The 25578-nt window shown below is 47.4% G+C and overlaps 1 protein-coding gene and 1 long non-coding RNA gene across 5 annotated transcripts in view; one reads left to right on the plus strand and one right to left on the minus strand.

Moving 5' to 3' along the window:
* SYN3 (synapsin III) overlaps positions 1-25578 on the minus strand; it is a 455052-nt gene that overhangs the window by 89586 nt on the left and 339888 nt on the right. The gene's annotated exons all lie outside the window — the stretch shown is intronic.
* LOC131839392 (uncharacterized) overlaps positions 12439-25578 on the plus strand; it is a 34531-nt gene continuing 21391 nt past the window's right edge. For all 4 annotated transcript variants that reach the window (XR_009356940.1, XR_009356942.1, XR_009356941.1 and 1 more), the window contains exons 1-2: positions 12439-12607; positions 14291-14488. This is a non-coding gene — a long non-coding RNA (uncharacterized LOC131839392). The remainder of the gene's footprint in view (positions 12608-14290; positions 14489-25578) is intronic.

Consider the following 25578-nt stretch of genomic DNA (forward strand, 5'->3'; position numbering starts at 1 on the left):
AGGCAAATGAATGTCTTAGCAAGTTTCAGTGAACAAGGATAATACTTTGGATCAGAAAGAATTATATTAGCCAGCTGGGCATCTCATGAATGTATACTATTTGGGAGGGAAGCGGATTTTTTTACTGGTAAACCAACACTGGCTGGCAGGTATCTGCATCCTGCCTTGTCTGCTCTACTCCCCATTGTTTCTTCAGCCCTTGCAAACAGAGAGCCTGAGCCAGATCATTGGGCCAATTACTGAAGCAAGCAAGACCTCAGCTTCTAGCACATTCTTACTGACTTTGTCATCCCATAAACAAGCTGATAAAGGGAAGGGCTAAGAAAGATGTTTAGGAGCCAAAGAAGGAAGTTTCAAGAAATGCTGGTATGGGGTATCCATGAGTAGAATAAGAGAAAGAAAGTTACCCCTGGTTCTCCCTTTTCCTTACAAACCTGTTATCCCTTCCCTTCTGAAAATGACCTAAGTTATCCAAACACTTATGGGTACCTTTGAAACCATTCAGAGAGGAAGCTTTGAGGGGTGGATTTTATAATCCTACCACCAAAGCTAAAATTGTGATTGGCCTTATATGTTTATTTTCATGTTTATTGTTGAGCTCCATGAGGGCAAGGCCAGTATTCATTTTGTTCATTGTTTGCCCAACACACAGCAGGTGGCCAGTATATGTTGATAGAACTCAGCAAATGAATGTAGGAACAGAGTGCTGAGAGCTGTATAAATATAAATATTCTCATTACTGCCACCACCATCATTATCAGTACTGACCAACTGCGCTACTTTTAGAGATGCTCTCTCCCTGGCATCGAACTTCCCATCGTTCCAGGAGCTCAGTACACTTTTGGTATCTCTATCCTTATCTGGGCCCCACCAGGGCACCACCCTTCCTTTAGCCTCTCCTTCCCGCTTCCTTCCATCTATGGAGGAGAATACAAAGCATAGTGAGCACTTGGGTGCAGCTGTCTGGGCTGTGCACGGGGCTCTACCATTGCCGAGCTGTGTGTCCTTGGGCAAGTTATTTCACTTTTCTGTGCCAAGCACTTGGCTGTGCATGTCAGGGAGGGCTGGAACCATGCTAGCTGTTGGTATTATTCTTAACCTCCTGCTGTTCTCCAACTGCTTCTGTGTCTCCCCATCTCCCTGCTCCAGGCTTTCCAAGGTGACACCTGCCAAGAGCAACCTGGTCTTCCAAGTTAAAGGCTGGCAAGGGTTTAAGGGGTGACCCATGTGGCCAAAGGTCTGCAGTCGATGGATGTGTGTTGGCAATGGGGAAGGCTGTCCCGAGGTGATGAATCTGAGCCTGAAGACAGAGGTGGATGAGGGTCTTTCTGGCTCCTTCCTGGCCTAGAATCAAGAGCTCTGTTTGGACACCATGGAGGGATCTGATAGCCCTCGAAGCTCACCCCTGCCTACTCTTCCTCATGGCACTATACACTGGTGTTTCCTGCCCGATCTGATAGTAAGATAAGCATTGTCCTACCGGAGGCGGTCAGACGTGGGTTGGGACCAATCCGCACAACAGAACTTCTTCCCTATACGAGGATATAGGTCAGAGAGACAGAGATCCTGTGCAGGGTCATGTCTCCAACTAGCACCCTCCAGCCCCCGCTTTGCTCTGCCTCCGTGGTTATTTATTTCTTTTAAAGATTGTATTTATTTATTTATTCACTTATTTATTTATTTATTCATTCATCCATCCATCCATTCATTTATTTAAGAGAGCATAAGCAGGGGGAGCAGAAGGCAGGGGGAGAGGGAGAAGCAGGCTCCCTGCTGAGCAGGGAGCCCGTTATTGGGCTCTATTCCAGGACCACGGGATCATGACCTGAGCTGAAGGCAGACACTTAACTGACTGAGCCACAGGCACCCTGCCTCTCTGGTTATGCGAAAGATGTTAAGAGAGGGAAAGCATTGCCTTTGCTTCATCAATAAGGAAACTGAGATGCAGGGAGAAGGTACTTGCCCAATGCTCCAGAATGAAGCTTCAAAACCAAGCCTTAAACTCTGGGGTGAGGCCCTCTTGCCAATTCAGAAGTATTTCTGCCCCAGCCCCCGTCTTCTCCACTTTAAAAAAAAAAAAAATGTTTTCTATGGAACACACGCTGTGCCTGTCCCATGGGAGCAGCGCCTTGCCTCCAAGGAGGCTTTTATTCTGCAAGTTTCAGACAAACGTTGAAAAAAAAAAAATACTGTTCCCTGAGGAATAATGGTGGGAAGCTTTAAAACTGTGCCCGTTTTTTATTGGGGCTTGCCCGAGACAGACGCTCTGCTCAGTGCTGTTCCGCATTTTCCGCTGGAGCCAAACAAAAACCCTGGACACGTGCAAATGGACAGGGAAGAGTGAGAGGGGAGAGAAGGCAGACAACAGTCACAGCCACAGTGGTCAAGGCCACCGTGCCATCCCAGTTCTGCCTGTTCTAGTGGAAGTGAGAACAGCCACCAGGTGGAAACGCTGCTCTCCGTTTGGGAGTGTGCTGTAGGGGAGTGCTCACTTGGATAAAGGAAGGAACTTGGTCTCAAAATCTTGCGGTGAGGCTGTTTTAAAGCCAGATAATGTCACCCCAAGGTTCAGAGAAGATAGCAGGCAGATTCTTCACCTCCACTTGCCTGCAGGAGCAGAGATGTGGGGAGAGGAGGGTCGGTTTGAGGGTTGTTCTCAGCCTCCCTTCCACGCCTCTGCAACGGATCAGGCGCCCCGGGGAGAAGGGTGGGTGCCCAAGCAGGATGGGGACAGCATCTCCACAACAGTCGGGGGAGGGCAATGGGGCCGAGTCTCCGTAAGTTCTCCACTGAAGGTGTGCAAGTGGATGCAGCCGAAGGAAAAGCCGTGAGACCCACCCAGGGTCACAAATGGCCTGGAAGATGGCAATTCCCAGTTCCTGAAGTTTCCAGGGAATGCTGGATGACTCGGGTTCTGGGCGAGTGGGAGAAGAGGGGAGTGCTCCTTTGTACCCAGCTGGGAGGTGGAGGGAGAACAACACTGTCCAGGTCTATGGAGGAGACCCTGAGGGAAAGGGGCATGGTTCCCAGGACTGGCTCTCCTGCATGGAGAGAGAGAAAGTGAGGGCTGAGCAGGAGCCCAGGGCAGCGTTGCAGGGAATGAGCAGGGAAATTTCCACCATCTCTCCCAGAGGGTAAAACTATCAGGACCCGAGCAGACACTGGGACCTTGTGCCGAAGACTAAGACATGTCTCTGGATGTAGGACTTCCTTCCTTTAAGGAAGGAGTCATGCTGGCCACGGATTATAGAGGCCAAAAATTATTCGGTGTCTACACGAGGCAGGTTCCACAACAGCTGAATGGGCCCCTCTTACTTCGTCCTCCTGAGCATTCATCCTAATTCTGCTGTTATCATCCTTAATTCGCAAGTGAAATATTGAAGACTGAATTAAACATCTTGCCCACGTTGGCGGAGGCCAGAGTCCATGATTTGGGAACACTGCCTCTCATAGAGAGGACCCTACCCTCAGGGGCTCACAGGTTATTATAAGATCTATAAACGAATGATTTCAACTCAATAATGTAAACATTCAAGAAAATTATGAAGGAAATGCTATAGAAGCAAAGAAGAGTATCATCTGTGAGGGAGAGGGATTGCTGGAAGAAGTCTCATGGACAAGGAGACATTTACACCAGGCTTTGCTGGTTAAATAAGAGTTTGCCAAGTGGAGAAAAGGCTTTTCAGGCAGAGTGTCCCCAAAGAAAAAGCATAAGGGTGTGAAAATTCTTGGAGGACTTAGGAAACATCAGGGCAACTGCAGGAGTAGAAGGTCAGTGGAGGGTGATCTTGGGACAGCAGGGCTGGTCAGAGTTTCATATTTAACAAGACCCTCAAATTTGGGCTGGGCTCATTAATGTTTTTTCTAAATGAGGATATACACACAGTCGTGTGTGTGTGTGTGTGTGTGTGTGTGTGTGTGTGTGTTAACAACAATGGTTTGTTAGATGTACAAATTAAACCTGTACCACAACTGTGGTTATCCTGTTCTGGAATTTCAAAAAAATAAACCTGGTGTCTCAAAAAACTGAAGGATTGTCTTTGCCTTTCAGAAACACACCCTGAAGTATATTCAGATAAAAGGATTGGGTTTGCTTTAAAATAATCCTGGGGGTGTAGAGGTGACAAGACTGGGCATGCACTGCAGTGATGGGGACATGGATGGTCATCATCTTTCTCTACTTTCTTTGAAAATTTCCATAATAAAACAACATGTTTTAGAGAGGCCTCCCTTATTCTGAGTGGCTTTGAGGGGCCCTAGGATGGCCCCAGGATGTCCCTCATTGTGAGAGAGGATGAATGAAGAGGAAGGGGGATCATGGGCTGAAAAGTAGATTGGAGCCAAATTGTGAAAAGCCATGTACACTATTCTGAGAGGTTTGGACCGAATCCCACAAATGACAGGGAGTCCAGGGAGAAATCTGTAGCAGGAGACTGACACCGTTAGATTCACATTTGGGAAAGCTCACATCTAGAAGATGGAAGGGGTGTGGGTGTGCTTGGGGAGAAGGGATGGGGGCAGGTAGAGGACCCAAGCTAAGTCAGTGGCCCCGGGGACAGAAGGGAGGGATGGATGTCAACAAGATCTCCTTCATCTTTGTTTTCCCAGCATCAGGCTCAATTACAGCTCCTTGTCACAAGTAATTCCTTATTGTGATAGGTCAATAAGAATTACTTACTGCCTCTCCGGCTAGACGAGGTATGGCCAGACCATGCCCATCTTCCTCCCTCCCTATCCCTGGAGCCGGCCCAATTCCTGGTAATAGCCGATGGTTGAGCGAATGGGTGAATGTACAGCACAGGGCCGTCTCTGATCATGAAATCTTTGAGGAAGGAATGACTCAGTCCTGCACAACACCTGATCCATCACATAGCCCTTTCATAAATGTCTGCGGGTTGGTCTAAACTGATGTGAAATTGCAGGACACCAGTGCCGGAGGTGGGTGAGGGGGGGTTGGTTCTCCCTTTCGGAAAAAGCAATTTCCTCTTAGCACAAGAGCTTCCAAAAAGGCAGCGGTTTCTGAGCTGAAAGGAGATGGGAAAAAACAGGCCAGGCACAGGGTTTGTCCATTAATATGCCAGCCCTTGAAACTTATGTCTCCATCTCTCTCTTGGTTCCTTGATGAGATGCTTCCTCCATTTCAGAATGGATGATGTTTTTCCCCCTTCTAAAAAAAGCTTCTTGACGCTTTTAGATTAGGCAAATGAGCAAGGGCAATGTTCATTTTTTCCTCCTTTCATTTTGAAAATGCGTGGCGTGCCAACAGGCCGTTGGACGGAATGTTCAGAGGCCACATAATAGAACAACAGAGGCTGCCAAGCTCCTAAATCACTAACCAGACAGGACAATCCCAGCTCTTGGGACTTAAAGACCCCTGGGCCAGCACTATGAGTCCCCAACAAGTGAAAAGATGGCCCACAGCTTGAGGTCGCAGCCGGGAAGAACACCCCTATGTCGAGGAACCGGAAATTCAAAGTGGTCCACGACTTCTTGAGCTCACCTCCCTGACAGCTGCTTACTGATGGAGGAAAGCGGGTCCTTGTCTGCAAAATTTCAGGGAGCCAATACTTCCTTTCTGAACTGTAGTTTACTCATTGGTAAAATGGGTCGAAGTGAAGGAATGCAAAAGAATAAAGAGGATCTAAACGCAGGTGTCTACCTATCATCTCCTCTCTCCAGGATCTGTTGAGCTCTGATACCCAAAGTGGGGTTCTTGGACCAGTGGTATCAGGGCTCTTGTCAGAAATTCAAAACCCCAGCCCAACCCCAGACCTACTGGCCAGATGCTGCCTTTGGCAAGATGCTCAGGGGATTTGTGTACAATGTTAAGTTTTGAGAAACATTGGTTTCTCAGACCATGTGATCTTGGCTAAGTTACCTTACCTCTTAAATTTATTCATTTATAAAATAAAAGATATCACTTTAAATGGCTTCTAGATCTGAAGTCCTATAAGGTTCAGGGACTGCTAATGAAAACCAGCCTTTGATCCCAAAATGTACACAGGAGTTTCATCCTTGTTTAAAATGTCAGGTTTTTTAAAGTGGCCAGATCATCAGGGAACATGTGTTGAGGAGAGGCTGCTGGGCTGGGCTGTGTTAGGGTGGTGTGGAGCTGCAAGTATGACTGTGCCTCCTAGACAGCCCCATTTGAAAATATTGTGTCACATGATCGGCTCTTAAATCCCAAATTTTGGTTTCGAAAACACAGGCTCCAGTAGCATTAGACACAGTCCCAACTCATGGTAGATTGCTTGCACCGATGTTCCCAGTTATTGGCTTCCCTATATCCACGTCTTTGCAATGTGACTTTACAGGTCCTTTCCAACAAAAGATGGAGTCTATTTCCCCCCACCCCTTGAATGTGGGATGGCCTTGTGACTTTCTTTGGCCAAGACAGTGCAACGAAAGTGATGCTGGGAGTGCCTAGGTGGCTTAGTAGGTTAAGCGTCTGTCTTGAGCTTAGTAGGTTAAGCGTCCTGGAGTCCCAGGATCGAGTCCTGCATCAGTCTCCCTTCTCGGTAGGGAGTCTGCTTCTCCCTCTAAACCTTCCCTTTCTCGTGCTTCTTCTCTCTCAAATAAATAAAAAAATCTTAAAAAAAAAAAAAAAGTGATGCTGGGTTCTGAGCCTGGTGCGCTCGGGGCTAGCATGAGAGCAGCAGGAGAGTTCCCGCGAGTTAAAGGGCAGGGGCTGCCCCTTTAGAACAGTGGGGCAGCACAGCACTGTCTTGAGGGCAAGGTAAGGCTGGGTCCTGGCTACCTTTGCCTCCTTCTGCCTCCTTCTTAGGGCAGGAATGGACCAGGAACCCAGGTGAAAATGCCTTTCTCCAATTTTAACACTTGCTAGGCATCTTAAAAGGGGATCAGTGACGTTGCTAAAGGACTGGAGCTCTATCAGAAAAAATTCTCAGCCCAAGGGCTAGCAGGGCAGCTGGGTTTTGCGATTGCTGTTTGCTCACAGCTGTGTGGGTGGTGGTCTGCACCAGGGTGCCTGGCTGGTGAGGGGAGGCAGAATGGGTATTCATTTACTGAGCCACGTGTGCATCTGGCACTGGAGACTGCTTTTTCAGCTTGAAGGAAAGCAGCCTTTTCCAAGTCACCCCCCTCAGAGGGGTTGTCTCTTTCCTAATTCACTCAAGGTCTCCACATATGTTAGTCTCTCCTCCAGAGAGAAGGATAAAGGAGCTATGGGTGTAGCCAAGAGAGGCCAGTTCTGGGTTGAACACTGCGTGCAGGACTTTCACTTTTATTTCTCATTTATACTGCCCTGTAACTCTACCACATAGGAATTACTGTGGCCATTTTGCAGATGGGAACCCTGAGCCTCAGAAAGATGAAGAAGCACACCTAAGTTTACCCAGCTAACAGAAAGGGGGGCAGGCATCTTTACTCAGATCTGTGTGAGCATCCTGATGCCCAGGTGACACCAGCCAGGTTTGAGAGTGGTGACAGGTAGGGCTGCACCCGGACTCAGGTTCAACTTCACCTGCCTGACCTTGACACCTCATTGCCTTCCCTGCAGAAAGGATGGAGTGAGCTCTGGAAGTACAAGCTAAGAAGGGGTGCTCTGGATCTCCACAAAGGCCCTGTTTACTTATCATCTCACAGCTGGGCTGGATTAGTCCAGCTTCGGAAACAGCTTTCAAAAATCAGCGGGCTGGAAAAGTCCAATTTGTCCTGGAGAATGCACTGAGGCCCCACCCATGCTCGTCAGTGTCCCCTGCCCTGTGTCCCCATGCCTGACCTCTCTATTTTTGTGGTACCTTTCCACCTCTTTCTCTGCACCTCGATCAAAAAAAGTCTCAGCACTTTTTTTCCCTCCTCTGTTTCCACCTTTGTCAAAATCTTGAAAGACCAAATAGGAAGGAGAAGCAGAGGAGAGGAAATTCCTTTTAGGGCTGAGCTGCCTGGCGCTCCTTTCACTTCCTGCCTCATTTCCGTGAGGCCTACCTTTATTGAGTTGAGGTGTGGATCTTGAGAAGAAGGGCTGTGTTTGGGGTCATTAGTGAAGCCCAAGTTCCTTCACCCATGAGGGGCAGCTCAGAGGGGGGCTTGAGGTGACCGGGGAGAAGGGCAGCTGGAATGTATTTTCTCACAGCCACACTTGGGTTAACATTCCAGAAAGTCAGGGCCAAGAAGGACTTACAGCTCAGCAAGTCCAAAAGGCTCTGACCCTGGGCTCCTTCACCAGCTGCAAGGGGCTGCGGACTTCTGGAAACTAGGTACAAAAATGTTCCCTTCTACGTTTAAGGAATTGTATTTCTCAAGGAGAGGCTCAGTGGGCTTCTTGTGTTTCTAAAAGGGGGTGGTGACACTGCCCTCTAAAAGTTAAGTACACAGAACACTTCTACTTTATATGTATTTTTTGTAGAAGGGGAAACTGAGGACCAGAAGGGTGAAGTGTCATGCTCAAGGTCATTGAAGTGACTGAGCTCAGATTACATACAGCCCAGCGGAAGTATGATTTAGAATGGGTGGTGGGGGAGACTTGCTCTTCTCAAACATATTTGCCAGAAGTGGAGCCTTATCAATGGTGTTTAAACTTCGAAAGGTTGACCAGATAGCTCTAAGGGTAAGCATAAAGACTTTAGCAGAAGTGCAAAGACAAGATCTATGATCCAGGGGAAGAAAGGAGTCAGAGGTTGTCAAAGGATAGATCCTTGAAGATATGTAACGCACACCGGTACCAATCAATGGCAACACCTCTCCTCCCCCCACCTGCCTGCTCAAGCCCAGGTGGTGAACCTGGATACACTTCCCACCTGACCCCGATGCCTAGAATCCAGGAACACTTTTCCCAATTCACTGATCATTCCTTTTGCCATTCATTCAGCCAATACTGATTGGTTTCTTAACTCCATACAAAATGCCAGGATACAGTAGTGAACAAGGTCTCTGGCCTTCATGGAACTTGTTCAAATTGAGAAAACTGGTGACATCTTTATAATAATAAGAGGGGACTCCGGCCCAGGGTGGGGTGGCACAACTCTGTTGTGCCAAGAGGCTCCTCCTTGAGCTTTGAGGTGCCCCCTCCTTCCCCTAGAGAGGGTTCTGACGGTAAGAGATGACACTAATGGTCATTTGTTTAAGATTCGACATCCTCCATCTCAATAGGGTCCCCGAGGTTTTCCTGACTCCAAGGACACTGTGGATTCCCAGCTCATAATAAATGATGCACATGAGCATGCCAACCCTTTCTTTCTATGAGGCAATCCTTGGAGGCCTTTGCCAAGATAAACTGTTTGGCCTTCTGTCTTGAAAGTTGATCCTCTTCCGAGTCTGATTATTGCTTTTCTGAAACACAGGGACAATGACATCATTGCTCCCTCCCTGGCTTGGGGATTTGATGGTCAGCATGAAGTCAGGGTTTGGAATGGTGCCTGCTCTTTGCCAATGCCCAGGGAGGCCTGGGGTGGGGGCCCTGGAGTGAAGCAAGCTTGTGAGGGAGGAGTGGGCTCCGTGAGGTCCCCAGAGGCTGGGAGGAGGGTTCACTTTCCAATCTGTTGCTGGCATCTGGGTCGGCATTGCTGTACACAGGAAGGGCAGCATTCTGACAAGGGCTGAGTACCTATCAGTGCATATGCACCTGCCTGGCTATACCAGTTGTTAAAATATTGGAATACTTTCATTTCCATTGGAAATCATTTGCTGGGGTGCCATCCTGTCATTCTAGCTGCCTTGGCTTCTCCCCTGGGCCAACTCCTCACAATTCCTCCCAACAAGCCCCTCTAGGCCCTGTCCAGCAGCCTTCTAACGGTTGATACCTACTCCATACTTCTGATAAAGTGTGGCTACTACTCTTTGCAAAGGGATGTAAGGACTGTGGCTGGCCCGTTGGTGGCCAGATGCCTGCAGGAAGCTGTGACGGTGTGAGGTTGGGGCAAGGCCTGGGCACTGCTGATAGGAATTCCCTCTTGCCACAGCGTGGGGTCCAGACCTCATGGGATCAAGGGTTAACACTTCCTTGGCCAGGGGCTGGAAGGCACCACAAAGGTGCTCTAGTCTAGTCTACTCAATGTGCAGAGGAGAACACGCAGCTCAGAAAGGGGAAGTCATTTGTTCAAGTCATAGAAAGGTGGTGACTGATCCAAGCCTTCTGTCTGTCCTTTCGGTTATGATACCCAAGGTAACATCTCCTATACCCAAAAGGGCCTGAACTTGGGAAGAAAGATCACAGGTATTAAGGTGGTCTACATATTCCCCCTAGAACACAACTTTCCCCCAAACAGAAAGAAAGGTGGCACCATGTAATGCGAAAGCTTGGGGCCAGAGGAGAGCAAACCTGCATGCTCCGAGGAGCTGGTCAGTGACTGATCCCCTGGGAGGGTGTAGCATCATCATGGCACCCAAGGGAAGCAAAGATCTTGGCTTCAAGGAGCATGAAGACATTCCAGACATTCTTCTACCCCTCATCAGCTCCCTTTATGCACCCATGATTGGTTTAGCAGAACAGGAGACATTTTCTCTAGTTTGAGTGGGTGTCAGACTGCCTCAGCGGGGAGTCAGTCACAATCACATTACTCAGTAAACTTGGCACGGACCTTAGTAGTAGTCTTGATTTGGCAGTACATGGGCTGAATGTGGCCTGCAGATCTCTTTCTTTGGGCCTACCCGGTGTTATTGATTTTTTTTTTCATTAAATAACTTGCCAACACTTATAAAGTGGATTTTATATGAAAACTTGGATATAAGGCTTTTCTTAAATAATCTTTGGGGATCTCGCCACTGACGTGCCCATGTTTCTGGAGGCATGGCCAGCTTCTTTTGGTTGGGACATGTAATTCTATTTGCCACCACCCACTCCCATCTCTCCAGCTGGCTCCAGGCAATTGTTGGCCCAGAGGTGCTCAAGGTTGCCACCCTTGGCCCACCACTACTGGCCCACAGTCTTCCTGACACATGACACTCCCTTTCTTTTTGTTTTGGGAAAAGTTGTGATCTGGATGGAATAAATAGGCCACTTCAGCATTCATGAACTTTCTCCCTAGTTTCAGGCCCTTTAGGGTATGGGAGGTGTTGAAGGTCTCAGTCCCATCACAGGGACAGTAATGAGTCGAATACTGGGCTGTGATTTCTGAGGTCCCTCTTTTCCTCTTTGCCCACTTCCTTCCCCAGCAATGCCATTCTTTCCACCTGGGATACCCAGATCTTGACATTCCGTGGCTGAGTGCCACACCTAGACCACTGGACTGTGCAGACACTTGCAGGACACCTGCGATAGGCCCTGCATGGGGATTTAAGTGCAAGAAAGACACATTTCCTGACCATCAGTTTCAAGGATCTCAGTCATGTTTAGGGTAATAGACAAAGACACAGATGACCAAAGGAAAGGCCAACTATGCAGCATCATAGAAAAGGTTTCAAAAAGGACGACTCCCATCTCCCGGGGAAGGGACAGGAGGGATCAAGAAAGGCCTGATGAAAAACAAGGTGTTTGAGATGGGCCTTGAAGTTTGACTAGGATCTCCAAAGATAGGAATTGGTTGGGGTGGGGAAGAAAGAGTGTTCCAGGCAGTTAGAGGGAATGGTTTGTGAAGAAGCCGGGGCAGGGAGGAGGGCGTGCATGTAGCAGAGTGTGGCGGGGCACAGGGGCAGGGGGGAGATGATGTGGGGCCCAAGATGGGAAAGTTGGGTGGAGCCAGGCCTGGGAGGGCTTTGACTGCCCTGGCAGGAGATGGGATGAGATGAAGCCTGGGAACCCCATGAAAGTGTAGACAAGGGAGAGGAGAGATTTATACTTCTGAGTGAAGGACTGACAGCTTGTTTTTCAGAGGGAAGGAGGGGAGGGAGGAATGTGGATGAACATCTGCAGAGGTGGGAGGGAAGGGGACACTTGACCTGCTCTAATCAGGGAACGGTGAAGGGAGAAGCAGCACAGGAGTGTAGAGTCACCAAGCTGCCATTCTAAGAATCACAGACTTTCCCAGCTGGAAGAGGCTTTGGAGGAGTCCAGCTCAACTTCCTCATGTTACATTGGAGGACCCCGAGGGGCCCCCAGGGAAGGGGCAGCGGGGGAAATAAATCCTGGGAGGGCAAAGCTGAGTAGTCTTACTTTCACAGTGCCTGACACATAGTAGCTATTTAGTAAATGTGTGTTCCAATGACTAAAACGTTGGTTTCTGCATAGAACTGACATGGTAAAGCTGGAAATTTAGTTCCCTGGATACCTGGTTAGTAATAATTTCCATGTGTGTCCCCTGCCACCACTCCCAGGGAGCCCTCCTCTTTGAAGGAAGACCCCAGGGATACCTGCACCCCGCGTGGGCTGTCAGGTCTCTGGTGGGACCCAGTAATGGCTCAGGAGCTGGGGTGCTGTGAGCTATGGGCCCCTCCCTCTTGCCCACGCTCCTCCCAAAGGCTTATGTAAGTGGGTGGTGGTGGCCCAGCAGGCTGGTGGCTTCCTGCGGCAGTGGCAGGGCTGGGCATCCAAGCTGGCACCGCGTGAGCTCACCGCAGCATTCTGAACATTTGGGAACACAGGAAGGGCTGCGCTTTTTAAGCTCCCTTTGTTTTCAAGTGGGGTATGGAGCCCATGGGGAGGAGAAAAACAAAACCAGGAAAACAGATGGCTTGCTCTGCGGAGACAGCATGTATACTCGCTGTGGCTTCTGTAAGTACTCATGCACCCTTGGCCCTGTACACACACGTGCATCTGCACATCCACACACACACACACATCCGTCAGGCACACAGAGACACAGACATCCCAGAAGCCGAGACTTCTGTGGAGACACCACCCAAACCTCACAACAGAGGGACAGTCCCACATGCAGAAGTTGAAGAAAACATACACACATCTATCTAGAAACATGGAGGTCCCCATGCCCCGAGACACACACCAGATACACATCATCATACTAAGACATCCAGACACATGGACACACAGAGACAGTCTTGGAAGCTCCGTGATGTTATCACAGAAAGATTCACACACTGAACACACACACGTACTCATCTCTTCTTACCACCAGGGTCCCCCTGTACAAACACAGAGGAGTATTTTCCCAAAAAGTCAGGAAGCCCACTGGTCCCTTGGGAACCTCTGTATCTTTAAAGAAGACCCACAGCTCCTGCCTCAGCACACTTGTTGCCCCCTCGGCCTTGGGACTCAGCCCTCTGGAGAGAGTGGACAGGCAAGATCAAGTTTTAAAAGGCTCCATGATGCAGGGAGCAAGTCCTTTTGCCTTTCCCCCTTTCCCTGTGGTGTTTATGTTTCTAGAATGTTCCACGTAGTGTCCTCATATAATTTAAAGTTTAAATTCTTCTTTCACAAAGTAAATTCTTTATGAATAAAGAGAAGTGAGGGGAGCTGGGCTGGGAGAGATGACTCATGGGGAGGCATCTGGGGTTGGTTGGAGCAGCAGGGTCACCTGGCCTGCCCTGGGGGACTTAGGCACTTTTCTCATTGTGCTGATCAAGTGTAGCCCAAAAGGGGCTGGAGAAAAGAAGGTTGAAGAGAAGGCCTGGGGGTGGGCTCCACAATTCCTCTGATAACAAAATGAGAGAAGAAAATGAAAAGTCACTGGAATTTCTGTCTACCACTGGGGAGACACCTAATTCTCCCTTCTACAACCTGTGTTGTCCCTGGAATGCTTGCTTTGGCACACGTTGAGTTCTCCTATTGAAATGGAAAAGTGAGGGCCTTTCTCTGGAGGCAGAGTCTCCTCTCTCCCTGAGAAGAGGTCCAGGGGAATAGTGAGGCCCTCTGGAGGGAATGGGACAGCAGATGGCTCCCCACACCTGGGGACTCTGGCATCACTGCCCATTAGAAAGGGAATCTGGAGCTTGCCAGGAAATTGGGAGGGAAAAGGGGTTTGGAACCCGAGAGATGGAAGCTGAAGTCCCCAGGTGCTAGCCTTTCCATTTTGCCCCCCAAATAGTTGGTAAAATCCAGTATCCTCAGAAATTGCTCTGGGTTCCAGTGAGAGCCCCGGCTCAGTGACAGCAGAATGGCACCCCTGGTCTTCCAGGAATTGGTGTAAATCTCCCAGGAAGTGGTGAGGATGAAGGTTCAAGAAATGAGATCGAGAGCTCAGAGAGGTAAGGAGAGAGGCCCCGCTGACCTCTGGGCAGCATGTATAGAAGCATCTTCAAACCCTAAAGCACCAGGCAATACATTAACTTAGACAAGAACTATCCTCGAAAGGTTTGGGTTGAGTGGGTGATGATTACAAACATAACTAGGAAAGAGACTGAAAAGGCAGACTCCCTGGGTTGGATCCTGGGGACAGCCAGCTCCAGCTTTCTTTCTTTCTTTTAATTTTTTTTTTTTTTTTTTTTTTTTTTTTGTCAGAGGGAGAGAGAGCGATCACAGGCAGACAGAATGGCAGGCAGAGGCAGAGGGAGAAGCAGACTCCCCGCCGAGCAAGGAGCCCGATGCGGGACTCGATCCCAGGACGCCGGGACCATGACCCGAGCCGAAGGCAGCTGCCTAACCAACTAAGCCACCCAGGCGTCCCCAGCTCCGGCTTTCTTGAGCAAGAAGTATGGGGTGAGTCGGGGGGGATACTGGCCAGTGGGAGTTCGCTTCTTCCCTGAGCAGCTAACCACCCCCCTCCAGCCTGGCCCCAAACAGCACCCCCTTCTCTCACTATCTTTTCTATTCATCCACAGATTTATTTTAACACTTTCTAAATGCTTCTCAGTCTATTTCGCTAGAGTCACTCTCTGGGAATTTCTGTTGCATTCTTCCTTTTTGACCAGCTCTTCAATCTAAGTATCTCTTGGCAGTTTCTTCTTCAAAGCTCCTCAAACCTCAGGGAAGAGGAGGCTGGCTGGTCCAGGGGGACCATAAGGGGATGTCCCCAACTCAGGAATCAAAATGAGTATGTAGTGTAATTGTTTTAAAAATAAAATTCAGTACAAGTCAATGCCTGATGAACAAAATATTGATAATTTAAATAAAGGCAGAATCCGGCCCTGTATTTGTGTACTCCTTCCTCACTCGCCTCCCCCTAATCCCGGCCCTTTGTGGATTTGAGTCTTGGCTTTGCCTCTTACTAGCTGAGCATACTTTTTTTTTTTTTTTTTTTCCTTTCAAAGTTGATGACAAACCATGAGAGACTTTTAACTCTAGGAAACAAACGAGGGTTACTAGAGGGGAGGCAGGAGGGGGGAATGGGTGGCTGGGTGACAGACATTAAAGAGGGCACATGATGGAATGAGCACTGGGTGTTATATGCAACTGATGAATCACTAAATTCTACCTCTGAAACTAAGAATTCTCTATGTTAATTAATTGAATTAAATTAAAATAAAATTTAAAGTTACTGTATAGTTTACATATAGTAAAATGAATATATCTAAAGAGTACAGCTCCATAAATATTTACATATGTGCACAGCTTTATGACCACCACTTGATCACAATATGGGGGCATTCCCATCACTCCAGAAAGTTCCCTCTTAGAACAAACACCCCTTCTTGCTTCAAACCCTTCAAAAGGTTTTTACTGCTGCTGGGTAGAGATCAGATCCCTCTGTACTGGCTCCTTCCTGGGCTGCAGGTGTGTCCCCTCCCTTTCTGTCTGAATCCAGATACAGGTGTGTTTCACCTAAACACTCCAGTCTGTCTAATATACCACACTGCTGAGACTCTCAAGGCCAAACTTGACCCTGAATTCACTGATCCCAGCCCTAACTCTAACCCTAGCTGGAGAGGCATTTTAAGATGCCTTCAAAGGCCAGATGGTGTCTGAGGTGTCATTGTGGCCACCTGTTTTGAAATCCTCAGCTTTCTGGGCCCTGAAGTCACCTGAGTACATCTCCTGCACAGCTCTGTCTGCTTCAAGCTTAAGATGGGGGGATGTCCCTTAAGTTTCCCCAGGGTAAGGAGAATTAAAATCTACCTGGAGTCAAATAATTCACAGATTCTTAGAGCAGGGAGGACCATTGGCAACCAACTGACACAACTCCAGGCTTTCAAAGATAGTCAATCTTAGAGGTGCTGTGTCTTTCTTAAGGTTCAGGAGTAATTACACTTTTTACTGAACAGCTACTATGTGCCGGGCATCAAAGTGCTTTATATTCATTATCTCATTTGATCTTCCCACTACCCTATGAGGTGGGCACTGTTAAGATTTTTGTTTTATGTACGAAGATGCTGAGGCCCAGAAAGGGTAAGTGACTTGCCTAAGGTCACACAGCAACAAAAGATGATGTAATGTTTGAACCCAGAGCAATCAGACTCCCAGCACCTCCACTCTAAAGTCTGCTTTGCCCAAGTCAGAGACCTTTTTGTGACACCAAAGGCAGGGAATGAATAGTCCAAAAAATGAGGAATTTGTTTTTGGCTTTTATTTTTACTTCTTACAAAAACAAGTCACATAGCAAAGGCCCAGGATCATATCCCCCTTTCAGCTGGTTCACTGGGTACCAGAGAGATGTTACAGATTGGCAGATGGGGGCTGCCCTGGGCAGATAAGGGTATGATAGCATCACTGGATAGGGGGGTGTGGGTTCATTGCACAATGCAGGAGCATTGGGGTATGGGAGTGGGAGTGCTCCCATATCGTGAGGCACATCGTGAAGCCTGGATATTCCAGCACTGGCTTCTAGTACGTGGTAAGAGTAAGGAGTGGTGATCTCTTAGGACACTGGAGGCAGCAGATTGGTGTTAAGAGGAGACTGGAAATCACAACCTGGACATGGGGTTCTACCCCTCCTCTCCCCCTAGCCCTGAGTAGTGAGGGTGCCAGGATGCCTGGGGATCTGGAATGTCTGCTGACATTTTGCAGCCATGTGACCTCAGGCAAATGACTTCCTCTTTCAGTCTTAGGGTCTCATCCGTAAATGTGACTGTATTTGTGAGCGTGCAGTATTTGGTAAGTCCTAAATTAGTAAGAAATAAACACTGTGACCTTGGGCAAGATACCTTCCCTTCGAGGCCTTAGCTTTTTTATCTGAGATCAGGGAAGGGCCACATGATCTCCAAAGTTCCTTCCTGCCCTAGGATTTTATGACTGTGAACGTGTAGTCCTCTGCTCAGGGGCTTGGGGGCAGGAAGCTCAGTGCTGGGGCAGAAGCCTTCTCAAGCCCTTCCCCTTCAACAGCTGTCTGGCAAAACCTCTCCTTAGCCTTCTTCCTATTTATTTCTGAGTTTGGCTCAAGGGTTGATTATATTACTGATAGAGAAATAAACGAAAAGGCCAAGGCAATCACTGCTTCACTGTGTTTCCTTGATCTCATTTTCTATTTATGGAATGCAGAAGAGTAAGGGACTGCCTTGGATGTCTTTGGCACTGGCTTCCATTAGTTCAAGGGATTGTTATGGATAATAATATTAAGCCCGTCACCTGGCCTGCACTTGACAGTTTATACAGTGGTCAAGAGTGTTGGCTGTGAAGCTACAACCCTCTGGTTCTATTCCAGCTCCTTCACGTACAAGTGTATGACTTCAGGCAAATTACATCCTTCCGCTCCATACCTCTGTTGCTTTGTCTGTGAAATGGAGCAAAAACAGTGCATAGGCCTGCTGAGGCTTAAGGGATGTGATGTCGTGAAGCATTTAGCATCAGGCCCATGGTAATCTGTAATATATTGTCTATTATTTGTACAAAGCCCTTCATATTCATTTTCTCTCTTTTTAAAAAAAAAGATTTTATTTTTAAGTATCTCTACAACCAATGTGGGGCTTGAACTTACAACCCTGAGATCAAGAGTCACACAGTCTACCGACTGAGCCTGCCAGGCACCCCTTCATATTCGTTTTCTGATTCGACACACCTATTGGCTTCATCAAGCTGGTATGATTTAATTACCCTTGTTTCTGGCTCAGACGGTTAGTAAGTGGCAAGAGCGTATCCCTTCTATCCCACAGTTTCTGAAACAAGGCCAGGCCATTTTCACTGGTACCCAAGGCCCTGACCTCTCTGTGGAAAAATAAGGCAATACTAGAGGAAGTGTCCTTCAAAGCAAGTTTGGTCCCAAGTGCTTAGGCACTAAGAAAAGAGGAGGGATCCTGGTGGCTGGGTAAGGCCTTTGGTGCGATCCTGAGGACAGCAGGTTTGGAGACCTGTGGCGGAAGGACAGGAAAAGAGAGCGTAGGAGGGAAATGACATTGGTCAATGTCAGTTCAAGAATGACTGAGTCTATTTAGAGGACGGTCCAGGCGCTACCCCCTGGGGCAGAGCATTCTGGGAGGAGAGTTGTAGGAGATAAAAATGGAAGTAATACTTGCTAATTTATTGAATGCTTATAATGCGCTGTTCCTGAGCACTCCATAGTTAATTACTTACAAAATTCTCACAATCACCGTATCAAGTAGGGACCAACATTATCCCTGTCTCACAGATCAGGGAATCACGGCACAGAGAGGTTAGGTAACTTGCCTGAGGTCACAAAACTGATAAATGGCAGAGCCTGGATTCAAATCTGGATGGGCAGGCTAGCATGAGAACCTATGTTCTTAATTGCTATGCTACACAGCTGAACTCAACAGGAGCGTGGTTAACCAAATAAATTTACGATTCTCAGCATTTCCTGCTACACTATATGGAACTGAGTAAAAATACTGGCTCCTTTGTTCACAGAGGAGATGCAGACAGTCATCGTGGACCAGGGCGCAGAGGCATCCCTGACAAGGAATTTTAGCTAGGCTCTGGAATACAGATCTGACCACTTCACTCCCTTGTTAAATTCACTCTCTTGTTAAATTCGCTTCACTTCTTTGTTAAATTCAGGCAGCCTCCAACAATTCAAGTGCTGGTGATTTCTTTACCTCAAAGGCTTTCATGGCTCTTCCTGCTGTTGGTTGCCTGTTCTCCTTTTACCCTTTCCTCATTGAACTTCTACGCATCATTCAGGACTGCCCCCAGGCATTGCTTCCTCCCTAGAAAGCCCTTTGTGATTTCCCCTTGTTGGGTTCCATGGCTCCTCTGGGTTGCCCTTGAACCCTCTGCCCATTTTTACTCTCCACATTGGGCAGAAATGATGTGGAGAGGGAGTACTCAAATGTTCTCAACTCTGTACTCCTTATATATCATCCCTCGATCCATCCATCCATCCATCACCTGTCCACCTATTTTCTATCTTCCATCTTCTTTATTTTTATCCTCAGAATCTTGTACTGTATTTGGCATATGTTTGGGGGCTCCACAGATGTTGGTTGAGTCAAATGGATCAGAATTCCCAGTGACTCTGATAAGAGGGAAATATTTATTCATAACTGATACTGCATTGCCCCACTGGCTCATTTTCTCAACTCAAATCAGAACATATCTGTAGAGAGTGAGACCAAATATTTGAAATAAGGACATCTGGGAAATTGGAACACTCTTCTTCATGGTGAAGGACCCTTATGTTTTCAAGTTTCATTTCAGGCCTCACCTCTTCTAGGAAGCCTTCCTTCTTATCCCCAGGCCAACATTAGCTGCCTCTTCTGCCCATACTCCCAGGTATGAACTACTGATATCACAAGTTTATCACTTACATTGTTTCTTGGTCCCCTGCTAGACTATAAGCCCCCTGGGAACATTTTTTTTTGGGGGGGATGTTCCCAGAATCTACTACAGACTCTGGCATAAGACAGCTGTTTAGAAATGTTTGGTGAATTAATGAAATGGAATTAATGAAATGGTAATCAAGGAGATTAAAACCTCCTTGAAGGATGGCTTAGAATTCCTAGACCAGTGGTTTTCAAACTATGTTCCTCAGAGCACTAGGGGTTCTATCAAAGGACTGTGGGGGGCCTCTGTTGGTATAGGGAAGGGGTTGAGCAGGTAGGACTCCAGATCCTAGCCACTCAGTTGTCCATAAATATACTCAATACTTGCCTGAGCACATGGGTCCACCCTTGATTGAGAAAACAGAGTCAGAAGAGGTATTATAAATAAGCACAGGGTTTCCAGTCTGGAACCCCTGGTTTGCCCTGTAGCTTACAGCTGGGTGCACCTGGGCGTCGGCTCCTCTGTCTCTTTACAGCAATATGGGAGCAATGATACGAGTCTCTCAGATCGGCTGAGAGGATTCAGTGTGGTTTCATGGCATCATTACATAAGAGAAAAGCGGAAATAAATCATGCACAAATGTTAGTGAGTGGTGGTTAAAATATAGGCCATCAGGTGGGGCGAGTGTCTTTCTGCCTTGGGACCTGAGTGGTGGGGCTCATGTGTTTACTGGTTCTGAAGCTCTCGGGCCCTTTGGGATTCCTGGGGAACATGTGAAACTATGCACTCCAGGCCTCTTCCCAGGGTCTGATACAGAGGTTCTGGAGGCCCAAGAATGTGCATTTTAAACAAGCACGCTTAACCCAACAATTCCCCTCCCAGGTATCTGAAGAAAGAAGAATAAGTAAGAAATAAGAAATAAAAATATATGTCCATACAAAAAATCATATTAAGTGTTTATAGCTCCATTATTCACATTAGCCCAAAGATGGACAGCGCCTAAATGTCCATTAATTGACTAATGGACAAACAAAATGTTGTATGTCCACATAATATTAATTTCATCCTGAAAAGGAATGACATTCTGACACCTGCTACAACACGGATGAACCTTGAGAAGATTATAAGTGGGAAAAACAAAAAGGCCAAACATACAGAAAAGGAATTGTCCAGAATTGGCAAATCTAGGAGACAGCAGACTAGCAGTTGCTTAGGGCTGGGCGGTAGGGGAGAGGAGGGAGGGTGCAGTGACCCTTTCATGGCTACAAGGTCTCTTTTCAGGGGGAGGAAACCTTTCTAAGGTGAAGGTGGTGATGGTTGCACAGATCTGTGAATATCCTAAAAACTACTGACTTGCACACTTTAAACAGGTGAAGTGTATGATATACGGATGATACCTCAGTAATGTTAGAAGAAGAGCCAAACAAATGGCCTCTGAGGGAGGTGAGGGGTACCCCACCGTTTGATGAACCCTTTTCTGGTTTCTCAAATTAAGCATTGCTGGATTCACAGGGGTGCAGACTGATCCCCCTTGGCCTCCAAAGGTGGGAGCCCCCACTTCCAGTACATTTCCTCTGGAAAGCGTCTCACTGTGTTTCTAGTTAAGCATGCCCTCCCTCTTGCAGAAGGGGGCTGTGAGGCACCTGGAACGTGGTCAGTGTCCCATCCTGAGCTTTTCTGATCAATGCCCAATGAAAACAATTTGCAGATGCATCTCAATGTATGACGTTATTTGTGCTTAACCATTTAAAAATTATACTTGTATTACTATGCAGATTCATTATGAGCATGATCAAATATGCATGCACTTTACATTTTATAAGATGAGCTTAAAAAGAAGAAACAGGGAAATCTTTGAGGGGTGATATTTGGGTAGAAATCTGCATGAAACTCATGCTCACACTTTCTTCGTGGCACCTAATCTCTCTCCAGAAATCAGAAGCCCAGTGTGTCTTTGAAATCAACAGTCAAGGTATGTAAGAATATTTAGGAGGGGAATCAGAGATATGTGGAGGCAGAGCAGGCTCGTAAAGGGAGGACAACTGGAGAAGAGAGGAGGGACTGGGGGGGAAGCTCTAGATGAAAAAATCAGAAGGACCCATGTTCAAATCCCAGTGTTTTAAAGCTACAATAGTTTTCAACTGGGTGCAGTTGACCTTGAGTTTAGCCTTCTCATTTGTAAAATGGGGATAATAGTACTGACCTTATAGGACTGTTCAGAGCATTAACTGAGAGAATGTGATTAAGGAAAGAGGTAAGACAGATGGTGGAAGGAAAGAAAAGGAGGGAGGTGGGAGGAAGAGTTCAGTTCCACAAACATTTACTGAGCACCTACTGTAGGCAAGAACCTACTCTCTGCCCAAACGGATATGGAAGGGAATTTGACTGAATTGCTACCCTTCAGGGAGCCCACAGTTTATTGGGGAGACAAGAGGTATAAAGAGAGAGTCATGTGAGGCCATATATACAGGGCCCGATGCTGACAGAGGAGGGAGAAGGAGGGGAGAGAGGTACCTTCTCCACTCCTAGAAGCTATAACTAAGAAAAAGATCCTCCTTCTGGGTGCCAGGTGGCAGCTGTCCTGCCAGGTGAGTGTCAGGTGCTCTGGGGGTGCATCTGCAGCAGGCCCTGGCTCCATTTAACGCTCCCAAATGAATCCTTTCCAGCCCAAACAAGCAGGGAGCTGGCTAGGCCCACAAAGTAGACACACAGACACATGCACAGGAAGCAGAGTGAACTGCTGGGCAGATTATTTTTGTTTTCCCCTTACCACCACCACGGAGCAATCAATGACATTCCTTTCTCGCCTAAACAAACACGTTTGTGTCCTGGAGCCTGCTAGGAAGTGAAGAAATCCCCTTAGGAGTAGCCTCTCTCCACCTCTGGCCTCCTCCCTCCTTCCATTCTTGGGGAGGCTGTGAGGGGGTTTGAAGTCTTTAGGACTTCTCTTTCTTGCTGTTCTCCAAAAGCTGAGGCAGTAGGGGAGAACCTGGTTCGAGTCTCTGGAATCACGGAGCCTCTACTAGACCTCTGAGCCTCACAACTCAGACTCTGGCTTAATTCTTCTTTATTTTCTTTAAGATTTTTATTTATTGGGGCGCCTGGGTGGCTCAGTGGGTTAAGCCGCTGCCTTCGGCTCAGGTCATGATCTCAGGGTCCTGGGATCGAGTCCCGCATCGGGCTCTCTGCTCAGCAGGGAGCCTGCTTCCCTCTCTCTTTCTCTCTCTCTGCCTACCTCTCCATCTACTTGTGATTTCTCTCTGTCAAATAAATAAATAAAATCTTAAAAAAAAAAAAAGATTTTTATTTATTTATTTGAGAAATAGAGAGCATGAGTGGGGGAAGGGGTAGAGGGAGAAGCAGACTCTCCACTGAGCTTGCAGGGTCGATCCCAGGACCCCGAGATCATGACCTGAGCTGAAGGCAGATCCTTAATTCACTGAGCCACCCAGGTGTCTCCCCAGCTTGACTCTTGAGAATGATTTCCAATGTCAGGGTGTGAAACCATTAAGGGGTAGGAGGATGGCAAGGTAGGGTGGGGAAGAAGAGGTCTTCAGTTCTAAGAAAATACAGATGGAGCAGAACTGGGAGAGGCCTTAGAGGTAAAAAGGGGTGTTTTAACAGATTTTCCTTCCTCTGCAACATTTTTCTTAGAAATTAAAAAGTCATGTACAAGGGACTCAATATCCTTCCTTAAGCCGAAGAATAGTTAGAAGAGAGCAAAGAAGGGTGCCTGGGTGGCTCAGTCAATTCAGCGTCTGACTTCAACTCAGGTCATGATCTCAGGGTCCTGGGAGGAAGCTTGGGTTTGGGTGTCCTGCTCAGCAGAGGGTCTACTTCTCCCTCTGCCCCTCCCCCACTCATGCGTTCGCTCATACGCACACGCGCGCACTCTCTCTCCCTCTCTCTCTCTCTCTAATAAATAAATAAAATCTTTTTAAAAAAGAAAGAGCAAAGGATGTAGGAACAGCAGAAAAATACCTCCTTGTATCTTAAACTTGGCTGCTGTATTTGTTCTAAAAGTAGCATGTGCTTTCATGTTTGTTTAATGTTTGTGAGGCTGGATAATGTTTCTGAAAAATTAACTGGTGATTTTTTTTTTTTTTTTTTGCTCTGGTTTGTCTTTTGCCCTTGAGATCCTTTCTGATTTGAGACATTTGGCTGTTCTGTGGTCACTGCCTCAGGAAAGGGATGTGACAGTAAAAAACCAAGGAAAAAAGGAAATACCTCCCAGCTTTTGAGTTTCAAAGCCTAAGTCCTTAGGAAAACCCAAACCCTTCATGGCATAGCAGGCTATATAGATTTGGGAGAGCAAAGTCTCTCATCTCTAAGAGGAGAAAAAGAATTCCCTTGTCTGGGAGAAAGGGGAGATGAGGAGGTAAAACCATAAACGTGGATACTTTTGTGGCGGGGGGGGGAATAGGGAGTTCTATCCTCCTTCCACAACGTGGGTAATGGGGGGCAGGAGGCAAATCCCAAGGAGGTTTTGTGGGATTCAGGTGCAGAGGGGACTTATATACTCTTTTCTAGGAGAACTACATCACTGGGGAGGCAGCAGGGCTCTAGAGAAAAAATGGTAGGTGGATGGAGCCTCCAGCAGAACTTTCTGTGCCTAATGAGAGGTCTAAGAAGAGCAGAAAGATTCCTGTGCATCCCAGAGGGACAAAGAAGCAGCAGAGGGACCAGAAAGGAACCAAAGGAATGGAATTGATTGGATTCAACCTGGGGGGGACCATCCACTCAGGACCATAGGTGACAGACATCCCAGTGATACGAGTTGGAACAATGACACTGACACTGACTGTTCCCTCCCAATACCTTGGAACTCCCAAACTTGGGCACAATTCTAGGAGAAAGTGAGGGAACCCCAAATTGACTGGATGTTGTCCATGTCAGTGCTTGAAATAGAAAATCAGTTGAACCACAGAAAAATCCAGTTCCATTTCTTACATCTTACTCATTTGGGATGGTGGTGGGCTGAGATTCCTACTCACATGCTTGCTTGATGTTGGCAGTTGTCATAAAGGTTTATGTCTGAGTGTTAAACATTTCTTGAGTACTTCTCTGCACTAGATGTTTTTGATAGATGATAGATGATAGATTTATAAAGACAGAGCAGAATGTATTATAAGAGGTGCTCCAGGAGGATATCAAAGCAGTGTTACAGATGCAGGGATACCCTCTCAAGGTGTCCCCAGGCTCTGCAAACTCTGGGTGAGGTTTTCCCAGGTTGGAGTGAAGGGTAGAGGCACTTGATGGGGATGCCTTTGTGGGAAGTCTGAGAAACAAAGATATGGTGGGAAAGACAGAGATGGATGTTGCAGGAATACAGGGACAGCATGTATGTGTCCCTTTCCTTTGTGGTTCGATTTCAGAGGAGACAGGCTAATGGTGTGTATTTCAGGTGGGGCAGGTGGTGTGAGTGGAGACATGCTGGGCTTCTGGTGGGGGGATTTTTGGTGAGCAGTTCTGCACAGACAGTAAGAAGCCATCAGGGTAAAAGACAAGGCTAATTCCCCAGAAGCCCCTGCCTGGTGTGGCTGGACAACCAAGTGGACCTCTCTGGGACTTGAATCAGCCCGGGTGTGTATATCCCTGGGACTGCTACAGCTCGCAGCTGGTCTGGTTATTTGTTTTACCTGTCTGGATTTTCTCTCTTCCCCTTATTCTCTATGTCATGAGGAAACTGGCCTTTGCCTGTGGAAGACACCATCAAGAATGTCCCTTCTCTAGGTCTATGGAGACCAAACCCAAGGTCAGCAGGAGTGGGATCAAAGGATCTCTAAGAAAGTCTCTTGGGGTCTTTTGCTGAGGGCTCTTCCTCTTAGGTGGTAGTCCTAGGAGGCTGGGCTGGAGTTCCTGGTGGTCCCTGCAAGGATATTGGTGATGCTTAGATGTAGTGCCTAATAGACTGGAGTACATCATTAGAAGGTTACTCTCTTCCAAAGTGACTGTCCAGCCTTCGGATTCCATCAAGGAGAGTCTTGGCTTGGTGTACTTTATCCCCACACCTGCCAACTTTCAACTTGCTCTTGGAGCTCACAGATGACAAGGGTCTCTAGCATGAATTTCATAATGTTTCTTGGTTTTTGTAAACCTTTTTGTGGTTCCCTTCTTTTGTTTATGGAAGGAGACATTGGTTTTCCATTTATGGGCATCATAGAGTTTCTTTTAAAATACGTTTAAGGGACACCTGG

This window comes from Mustela lutreola, chromosome 8, assembly GCF_030435805.1.
Source record: "Mustela lutreola isolate mMusLut2 chromosome 8, mMusLut2.pri, whole genome shotgun sequence".
In the NCBI taxonomy this organism is placed as follows: Eukaryota; Metazoa; Chordata; class Mammalia; order Carnivora; family Mustelidae; genus Mustela; species Mustela lutreola.